A 10,688-nucleotide genomic window follows, 5' to 3' on the forward strand; every position below is an offset into this window, starting at 1 on the left:
TTCCCAGTGCCAGGCAGGCACAATGTAATTTAAAAGATATTGATTGTTTTATATTGGCAAGGCACCGTGTTAGGTGCAAATATTATGTATCCCCCAAATAAATGTTCATCAATGGGTAAATGAATGGGTGAATGAGAGAATGGATGTATCTATTTATTTATTTATTCATGTATTTATTCATCGTGGAGACCACATTGGGCTCTGAGAACAAAGTGTTATTTTCATTGTTCATGCATTCCACACGTTTCACAAATGTCTTGTATGTGCCCGTCACCGTGCCGGACCCTGAGAATATGAAGATGAACAGTATTATGTGTACTAAATCACTAGGGAAGGAGGTAAAGTCCAGTGATGTGGGCTGGGAGGTGGAGGCCAATGACAGTGACCCCACCGGGGCCTGAGTCGTCCCAGAGCTCTGCTGGCTCTGCCTGATGCAGGAAAGGCCCGAGGATATTGCAGCTGAGAGACGCTTCCCTCAGGGTTCCTCTTGGAGCCTGCTGACCCCATGTGGCCTGCCACTTGACTCATCTATGAAACCATGACCCCGATTTTATGAACACCACAGCCCCCACAGTTCAGTAACAAAGAGACACATCCATGAGCCGACAGAGAATCCTCATCTACCCCACTTAATCCACGGAGGTGGTAAAAACAGCCCATCACCATCCAGGCTTCCCTGGCAGCCGGCCGGCTGTCCCTGGGAAAGGCAGTGAGAGGATCTGCCTGGGTAAACTCAGTGATGCCGGTCACACCACCGCGCTGTCCTCACCTACTGCAGATGCTGCACAGGGGCTCGAGTCCCACATTTAGCTTTCATTAATCGATCCTCATTCGGGAACAGACTTAATCTGACCAACTCCACTAAAGGAAAATAAAATATGAAGAATATCCCGGGAACAGCTATTCCTTACACAATCACCATGGAAACACTGCCGTCACAGGGGCTGTCTAGGCCAAAGCCGTGCAGAAAAGAGGATGGTTGTGGTGTGCTTGGTGCCCTCACCCTTCAGGGCACAGCAGCCTGGGGACATGAATAGGGTCACAGGCAAATTATAGTATTCGCCTGCCTCTGCCCCAGCTGCTACTGGAAGACCTGGTGCGCCTTCACATACCTACCCAGCCAGCTTTCAGGATGCTCAGGAGTGTCTCAGCCGAGATGAACTCACCCCTGGACCTTTTCACAGTCATTGCTGGGATGGGACCTGTGCTAGCACCTCCCAAAGACACCAAGCAAACCAGAGGCAGAGATGTCCTTCTGGCAGCAGGCTCGGCTGTTGTCTTGTGGCCCAGAATGTCCCTTGGGCTAACACTGAATCCACCTTAGAAACTGGGCCTGTAGCCCATCTGTTCTCCTCTCTCCGTGCAGGAGCCACAGTCCAAGCTCCTACCTGATACCAGGGTCTTAGAAACAGGGTAAGCCCCCTCCTTCAGCCTTTTCTGTCATCATACATCCACAATCCCCTACTCTCACCCCAAGATGCTGAGGGATGCTCCCCCCCTAACCCCCTTCTCCCTGCCCATCTACCCTGAATCTTGAATCAAGGTTCCTTGAGTCCATCTGCCTGTGCCTCTCTGCTCTTGCTTCTCTATTGCGAACTCCTTCTCAAGGGGACCCCCAGTTTTTCACATAAATAAGCCTCTCAGAGGTCTTCCCCTCCTTTTCCACACCTGCTGAATCCCTGGGTGAACACATTTGGGTAACTTTTGGCTTAAAGACAATTAATTCAAGCGAAGCCATGCAACTGGGTGATTTGTAGGAACTTCCATTTGTTCACTCAATTTTTTACTGCCTGAGCTTCACAGAAGGCTTGGCTCCTTCACAAAGACATGGGTGGGAGGCTGGTGCTGGATTGAATGAAAGGTACTGCTATGGACTAAATTGTGTCCTCTCACAAAATTTATAAGTTGAAGTAAGTTAAAGTCTAATCCCATTATCACTGTATTTGAGGTAAAGAAGTAATTAAGATTGAAGGAGGTCGTAATGGTGGAGCCCAAATTTGACAAGATTCATGTTTCTATAAGAGGAGGGAAACATCAGAGAGCACACTTTCCCTCTCCACCATGTGAGGACATAGCAAAAAGACTGCTGTCTACAAGCCATGTAGAGAGCCCTCACCAGAAACCAAGTCAGCTGGAACCTTGATCTTGGACTTCCCAGCCTCCAGAACCATGAAAACATAAATGCCTGTCATTTAAGACCACCAAACAAAGGTATTTTTTTATGGTGGCCCAAGCAGACTGAGGCATGTACAAACGGCTGCTCAGACAGTAGGCAACGTTTATGGACCATCTGGAAGGCAACATGCTGTCTGGGTACAGCCACTTGCACTGTTTATTTAATCCTCACAGCATCTTCCAAGACCTGCATTGATATCCTCAGTCTACCCAGGGAACCCAGTACCCATGAGGTTTAGCTATTGGCCCAAGTGGCAGGGCTGGTATCCAGACTTAGGTCTAGAGAATTCCAAATGCTGGAGTGAGGGGAAGGGAGAGAAAATGTTGGAAGGTTCACAGTCTCACAGAAAGGGTCTGGCATGGCTCACTATCCATTTGCTCATTGCCCTTGTTCCCTGGGGCAGTCCTGGAGACTGAGTGTTCTCATTGCCAGACCCAGAAGGTAGTGGAGCATTGGGCTTGGCATTATTTCCAGCTTGTATATCTCAGGGACAGTAAAGCTCTCCATCTTCCTTATCAGATGATGAGCCAGAACAAGGAGCCTCACTCACATCTATCCACCCCTTGGCTCTAGTCCTTCCTTTCTGCATATCCCTGGAAGCATTTTCTTGAATTCCTGGGCCATCTGGCCTTTTCATTCATATCAAACCCTATCCCTGCTTCTCCTAATGTATTGCTGGAGCATACATAATTTATGACAACAGTTGTGTCTTTAATTTGTGGCAGGCAGGAAAATGCACCACCCAGATCACCTTTAAGAAAAGACTCGCCACCAGCAGGGACAGTAGTAAGCTGAGAGCTTCTAGCTCCTTCAAGATCTGCCTCAGCTTTTGAGCCATGGTCATGCTGTTCTTGGGCTGCCTTCAAAAAGTAGCAGGAATGGAGGAGCAAGAGGCTAAGGACAGTTACCCCAATAAAAAGTCACCATCTCTTGCTCAATTTCTGGAAGTGTGATAGTTTTCAAATCTGAAACTTACTCTAAAGGCTGGCAGTGTCTTCATGGAGAAAGACTGCAACACTATGGCAAGTATCTACTGTAATTATTTCCCCAGTCCTTCCCCCTTTTACTAGAGTAGCAGAACACAGAGAAAGGGGACTATTCATATATTCTGGGGATCACTGGACACAGGCCTAGGTTGACACTGATTCACAGAGACCGAACTATGCTGGCTTCTGGTTAGAGTGGAGGCTTATGTGGAGGTAAAGTAACAATGGAATTCTGGCCAAATTTCAGCTTACACTATGTCCACTGGGTCCACAGACTCACCTGATGGTCACTTCTTCAGTTTCCAAATTTATAATTGAATTCGACATACTTGGCAGTTAGCTAAATCCCTATCTTGGGTCCTAGGCCTTTGTAACAATAGCTGTCAGAGAGAAGACCAAGTGGCATTGGCCAGATAGTAAATCGAACATGGATGGTATCAAACCCAGGGGAGGGAGAATAGCAGGTAGTAGTACCACCTTAAAGGCATTAATTGGGTTAGTGGTTTTTACATATCTCCATGTAATTCAACAGTCTGTCCCTGAAGAAGCAATACATTCTGGAAAATGATTGTGGATAATCTTGAGCTTAACCAAGTAGTAGACTCACTTACCTGAGATATGGACACTGATGCGGCAAATTAATTTTTTTCCATCTCACTCAAGGAAGAGGATCACAGTTTACACCTACATGGAATAGACAAAACATATGTTTACAGTTTATTCCTCAGGGCTATTTTAACTTTCTCTTCCTCGATTTTATTTATTACTATACTTTAAGTTCTAGGGTACATGTGCACAACGTGCAGGTTTAATACATAGGTATACATGTGCCATCTTGGTTTGCTGCACCCATCAACTCATCATTTACATTAGGTATTTCTCCTAATGCTATCCCTCCCCCAGCTCCCCAGCCCAACAGGCCCCAGTGTGTGACGTTCCCTGCCCTTTATCCAAGTGATCTCATTGTTCAATTTCCACCTATGAGTGAGAACACGTATTTGGTTTTCGGTCCTTGTGATAGTTTGCTGAGAATGATGGTTTCCAGCTTCATCCACGCCCCTGCAAAGGATATGAACTCATCCTTTTTTATGGCTGCATAGTATTCCATGGTGTATATGTGCCACATTTTCTTAATCCAGCCTATCATTGATGGACATTTGGGTTAGTTCCAACTCTTTGCTATTGTGAATAGTGCCACAATAAACATACATGTGCATGTGTCTTTATAGCAGCATGATTTATAATCCTTTGGGTATATACTCAGTAATGGGACTGCTGGGTCAAATGGTAATTCTAGTTCTAGATCCTTCAGGAATCACCACACTGCAGTGATGGGCAATAAACAGTATGGAGATTCAGGCACCTGCAACTTCAGAGACCTGCTGCATCTTGCATACTCTATCACATCAAATGCAAAGATACTTTGCTAAATATCATAAAGGGAAATAAAAGGATGAGTTGGAGAGAATATCAACAAAATTTTGATTAAAACACCATCAGATTCATTGAATCTATAGATCAAATTGGAGACAATGAGCATCTTTACAATTTTGAGTATTCTAATCCACAAATATGTATGTTAGCTTGCTAGGGCTGCCATAACAAAGTACCACAGACTGCATGGCTTAAAAGAAAAAAATTTATTTTATCACAGTTCTGTAAGCGAGAAGTCTGAGAGCAAGGTTTCAGTAAGGTTGGTGTCTTCTGAGGCTTTTCTCCTTGGCCTGTAGTTGGCTGCTTTCTCCCCATGTCCTCACATGGCTTCCTTTGTACCTGTTGGTGTCCAAATTTCCTCTTAAGGATAGCAGTCATATTGGATTAGGATCTATCCTAATGGCCCCATTTTAACTTAATTCACTCTTTGAAGATCACCATCTCCAAATATAGTCACATTTTTACTATGGGGGTTCTGTCCTGGGGGTTACGACTTCAACTTAGGCATTTTGGGAGAAGCCACAATTCAGACCAGAATAAAATATTCCTCTATTTATTCATGCCTTCTTTCTCTCAATTACATTTTACAGTGTTTAGTGTGTTGAAGTGATGCCCTTTTTTCCCTAGGTATTTGATTTATTCCTAGGTATTTGATGTTTTGACGCTCTTATAATTGGTATCATTTTTAATGCCATTCTCTATTTGCTGCTGGTATATTAAAGTATTGAATTTCATACATTGACCTTTTATTCAGTGACCTCATTAAATTCATTAACTGCAATAGTGTATTTGTGAATTCCTTTAGATTTCTCTACTTCACAACCGTATGGTCTGAAAATAATGTTATTTTATTTCTTTCCTTTTAGTCCTTGTACTTTTTATTCATTATTCTTACCTTATTGCACTGACTTGGACAACTAGTACAATAATGAATGGTGTGATTGTTAATATTGAGTGTTGATTTGATTGGATTGATGCAAAGTATTGTTTATGGGTGTGTCTGTTGCCAAAGGAGATTAACATTTGAGTCAGTGGATTTGGAGAGGCAGACTCACTCTTAATCTGGGTGGGCACCATCTAATTAGCTGCCAGCACCGCTAAAATAAAGCAGCAGATAAAATAAGATAAAAGCAGAGGATAAAGATAAAATAGGCAGAAGAAGATGGAAAGAGCTGACTTGCTGAGTCTTCTGGCCTCCATCTTTCTCCTGTGCTGGATGCTTCCTGCCCTCGACCACCAGACTCCAAGTTCTTCAGCTTTTGGACCCTCGGACTTAGACCAGTGTTTTGCCAGGGGCTCTGAGGCCTTCATCCACAGACTGAAGGCTGCGCTGTTGGCTTCCCTACTTTTGAGGTTTTGGGACACTTTGAGCACTTGGGACCCTACTTTGAGGTCTTGGCTTCCTTGCCCCTCAGCTTGCAGATGGCCTATTGTGGGACTTTACCTTATGATCCTGTGAGTCAATACTCCTTAACAAACTCCCCTTCATATATATATATCTATCCTATTAGTGCTGTCCCTGTAGAGAACCCTAATACAAATGGAAATGATAATAAACACTTTGTCCTATTTCCGTTGTTTAGAAAATGCCTCCTATGTAGCACTATAAATTATAAAATGTTTGATTTATTTGAGCTGCTTCTTATCAGCTTAAGGAAGTTCTTTTTGCTGTTTGCTGAGCATTCTTATCAGCACTTAGTAATAGATTTTATTAAATTATGATTCTTCACCTGTTCCTTGTAGGAACTTTGTTAATTACATATTAAATTTATTTAATAGATAGTAGAAAGAAATAGTAGTATTTAAATAGTAGAAAAACAGACTTTCTCCTATTTTTAATTCTGTTTGAGAGGTTTTTCTTTTTAATTAGAGTATTTGGTTCATTTACATTTAACATAATTGCTGACATAGTTTGGTTTTTATCTATTATCTGCTACTGTTATCTATTTTATCTGCTCTGCATGCCTTTTATGCCTTTCTTGAAACATTTTGAACCAATAAGACATTTAAAAATTTCTCCCCAGTTCCTTTTCTCTTGTTAACTGTAATTTCTTTTATCCTCCTTTAAGGGTTGCACAGTGATTACACCAAACATCGTTGATTTATTAGATTCTAATAAAACTTGGTACTTGGATCACTTCCCAGGTAGTAAAACAACTTCACAAATTTTAATTTCATTACCTTGCCTCCATCTTTTTGTGTTGTTTTGTATATTTGTTCTTCATGTATTTTAAATAATTATTGTTCTGTATAGTCAGTATTTATTTAGATCTATCCATATATTTACATTTTTCATTTCTTTTTTTCTTGTATTTCCATGTTTACATCTGAAATAGGTCTTTCTCTATCTCAGGAAATACTTCAGTATTTCCTTTAGTGTCTGCCTGAAGGTAACAATTGTTTAAATTTTGGTCTGTCTGATAATGCCCTTATTTTTCCTCCATTCTTAAGGAATGGTTTTCCTGGATAGAATTCTAGCTTGGCAGTTATACTCAGAAAATCTATTCAGCAATATTTGTCTGGTACCTAATATTTATCCAAAACCTGTTTTGATCAAGTAATTCCACTTTTAGGAAATCAGTGAAAATAAGTTAAAATGCAAAAAAAAAAAAAGCAGCTGCATTGCATCATTATTCATAATAGGGAACAAGCATAAAATGTAACATTTATGCAATGGTTAAATAAATCATGACACATCCACATGCAATATTGCAAGAACATTAAAATGATGTTTTATGAAGAATTTTTAGTGAGCAAAACACACTATTGTAAGTGCAAAAAACAAAATGCACAGTTCAATATATTGTGTGATTTTGGCTAAATAACAAAACTGTATGTATAGGAAATGCCTAAAAGGAAATACATAACTCAGTTAACTTTGCTTATCTATAGGTACAAGTGTTACAGGTGGTTATTTTTTGTTATGTAATTGGAATAAATGATTCCCATTTTTAACTACAGTAGCTTCACTATTCTTCTTTTCCATTTAAAATTATAAACCAAATTAATGGTAAAATTATAGCTCATTTAAGGAACATTTAAGAGGTTAAAGTTGTCCTGTCTTCTACACAGAATTTTCCATGAGAACAAAACATAGAAATATTATGAAGAGACCTGTTTAAACTGTCATAAATGGTCCCCACCCTCAAATCACTGACTAAAACTTACCTTACACAAGATGCCTGCTATCGACTAAATTATTGTGTTCCCTCAAAATTCTTATGTTGAAATCATAATCCCCAATGTGATGGTATTAGGAGGTGAAGTCTTTGGGAGGTGATTAGGTCCTGAGGTCTCCCTCATGATGGGATCTGCCTCAGAGAGCTGCCTCATCCCATTCACCGTGTCAGGATGCAATGAAAGATGGCGTTTACGAACCGGGAAGTGGGCCCTCACCAGACTCTGAATCCGCCAGTGCTTTGATCTCGGATTTTCCAGCCTCCAGAACCGCGAGAAATAAATCTTTATTGTTGATAAACCACTCAGTTTTTGGCATTTTGTTATAGCAGCCCAAATGAACACAGACTGTGCCATAAACACATGATCCTTAAGCATAAGTCTGTCGAAAATTGCATCCCACACACATTTCATCCAGAGTGAAAAGAAGAGTATCCACCATCCTTCATACACAGTACTAGTCACTTCCTAAACCTCATTAGGGCTGGTAATGCTGCTTCCCCAACAGGAATTAATTTTATGCTAATCATATATGTCAGTGACTCTCACAGCTGCTCCACAGAAGCAACGGTTTTGCAAATTAGTTGCTTTCTTATTTGGGAAAGGTGTGGGATGGGCCAGAAGGAAAGGCATCACTGGAACTCACATAATGTTTTTAGACTTGTTAATTAGCCTCGCAGTCTCGTTTTATCATTTCATCCGAAGATGGTTTGGGGCTTAAAACAGTCCTGAGGTCATCAATTCTGACTCAGCTGATTAACACTGGGCTTGTCAGATAATTGGAAAGGTCAAAAAACAGTGTCTAGTCTTTCTCCTAAAGCTAAAATTACTGTCAGAAAAATTTCTAAGAGATATTCCAGCCCTTGCAGGAAGGAGCTTAGGAATTAAGTAGATCTTAACTTAGATCTTTGGTCCCTGCTGCCTTGCTGTGTGGCCCTAAGAACACAGCTTATCTTTGTGAACCTAAGTCGTCTTCTCTGTGAAAATGAAAATTAAAATGCCTCTCACATAGGGAGGAACAAGAAGCATAATGACCAGCACACAATGGGGGAAAGATAAATGTTCATCTACTCAAATCTTCTTTCTACACTTACTAGAAATCCTTGTTTATTTGGGAGGATCAAGATTCAACTTCAAAACTAATTGAACGTTTTTCACTTTGAAGGTAAAACTGATCAGGTTACTTTTTAAAAGTGGAATGTGATGAGACATGGAGGTCATGTATGGGTAGAAATGGTGGAGGGAGTTAGGCAGACACCATGAGAATCCAGGCAAAGCACGAAAACCTGAAAAGGAGCCCACAAAAGAGATAATAAAGGTTAGTTTTATTCATTCGTGTAATTAACATTTATTGAGCACCTACTACATTATAGGCACAGAGTTTGATGTCGAGGCTACAGTGGGGAACAAGATAATCTCCCTGTTTTGTCAGAGAGCTTATGCTCTACTGGGGCAAACAGGTATGGAGACAGAATGGTAAGGGCTGTGATGCTGAATCCCCTGCTCCCCACTCTAGGATAGCCCTCAGTCAGCCTGCCAACTTTCCACCAGCAATGCTTGTACTGGCAGACTGTAGAGCCCTTGGGAACAGGGCCACAGCTGGCAGGGCTGGGAGGTAGCAGCATGGCATTATACAGGGCGGACATTAGATATTTTATTCTGTTATGACCCAGTCTTTGGAGAGAGGTTGCTGCCTTTTCCCAAGACACAAGTAGTGATCACAGAAGTTCACAATTGTAACATATACCAATCGCTGGAGAGTCACTGAGAGCAGCAGCTTCTGCCAGGAAAGCAGAAGCTAGGGAAGGATTCTCTAGGGAAGCCTAGCTTGCCCTTATGTCAGACCCAGCCTTTCCCTGAGTGCATCTTCTCTGGCCTTCCCTATGATTCCTCTCCAGCTCTCACATGGCCATGCCAGGATGGTCACTTGCCTGCATGCCTTCTGGGAGGTTAGGATCAACTGAGGGCAGTGGAGAGTTCAAAGAAGCACAATGCACTTCTTCCCAGGATGGTGGATCACACAGAGCAGGGAGGAGAGATCAGATTATACTCTAAATATATTGAAGACCTTGCTGGTTTAAGAACAGAAAGGTAAAGAATCCCCTCATGCTTCCCTTCATTCACTGCACAAATATTTGATGAATGCTCATTATGTGTCTGGCATGGTGCTAGTTGCTGGAGGTACATTGGTGAGTTAAAATGTACTCACCAATGGTGAGAGTGGTGAGTCCTAGTCCCCACTCTCATTTTCAGATCAGTGAGGTAGAACTTAAGCAAATCAAGTCAGAAATTAAATGTGACAACCATGACTGGTGTTATGTAAGAATCACACAGGATGCCATGAGATGGGGATTTTACCTGGTCAGGAAGGGCATCCCTAAGGAAGTTGCTATGGTTTAGCTCTGTCACCACTCAAATCTCATCTTGAATTGTAGCTCTTATAATCCCCACTTGTCATGGGAGGGTCCCAGTAGGAGGTAATTGAATCATGGGGGCGGGTTTTTCTCATGTTGTTCTCGTGATAGCGAATAAGTCTCATGAGATCTGATGGTTTTTTAAAGGGCAATTCCCCTGTACACGCTGTCTTGCCTCCCTTTAACCGTTCACCACGATTGTGAGGCCTCCCCAGCCACGTGAACTGTGAGTCAATTAAACTTCTTTTACTTTATAAATTACCCAGTCTCTAGTATGTCTTTATTAGCAGTGTGAAAATAGACTAATATAGAAGTGATCCATAAAATAAGGAGTTGAGCAAATGAAGAGAGGAGAAGGCAAGAGAAACAGTATACGCAAAGGCCCTTGGCAGGAGAAAGCACAGTGTACAAAAGGGAAATAATTCAGGGCCACTGCAGTAGAAAGTCAAGGACGAGGGAGAAGTGGTGCCAGGTAAGGCTGCAAAGATGAGGAAATTTACG

At 41.8% G+C, this 10,688-nt stretch overlaps 1 long non-coding RNA gene across 1 annotated transcript; it reads right to left on the minus strand.

Moving 5' to 3' along the window:
- Nucleotides 1-232: 232 nt before the first annotated feature.
- LOC107968439 (uncharacterized) lies at nt 233-8,945 on the minus strand. The gene is made up of 3 exons (XR_010151533.1): nt 8,868-8,945; nt 3,774-3,846; nt 233-285 (listed from the first exon to the last, which is right to left on the minus strand). It is a non-coding gene; the product is annotated as an uncharacterized LOC107968439 (long non-coding RNA).
- Between the last annotated feature and the right edge of the window lie 1,743 nt (nt 8,946-10,688).

The sequence above is a fragment of the Pan troglodytes genome, chromosome 16 (assembly GCF_028858775.2).
Source record: "Pan troglodytes isolate AG18354 chromosome 16, NHGRI_mPanTro3-v2.0_pri, whole genome shotgun sequence".
NCBI classification, from domain to species: domain Eukaryota; kingdom Metazoa; phylum Chordata; class Mammalia; order Primates; family Hominidae; genus Pan; species Pan troglodytes.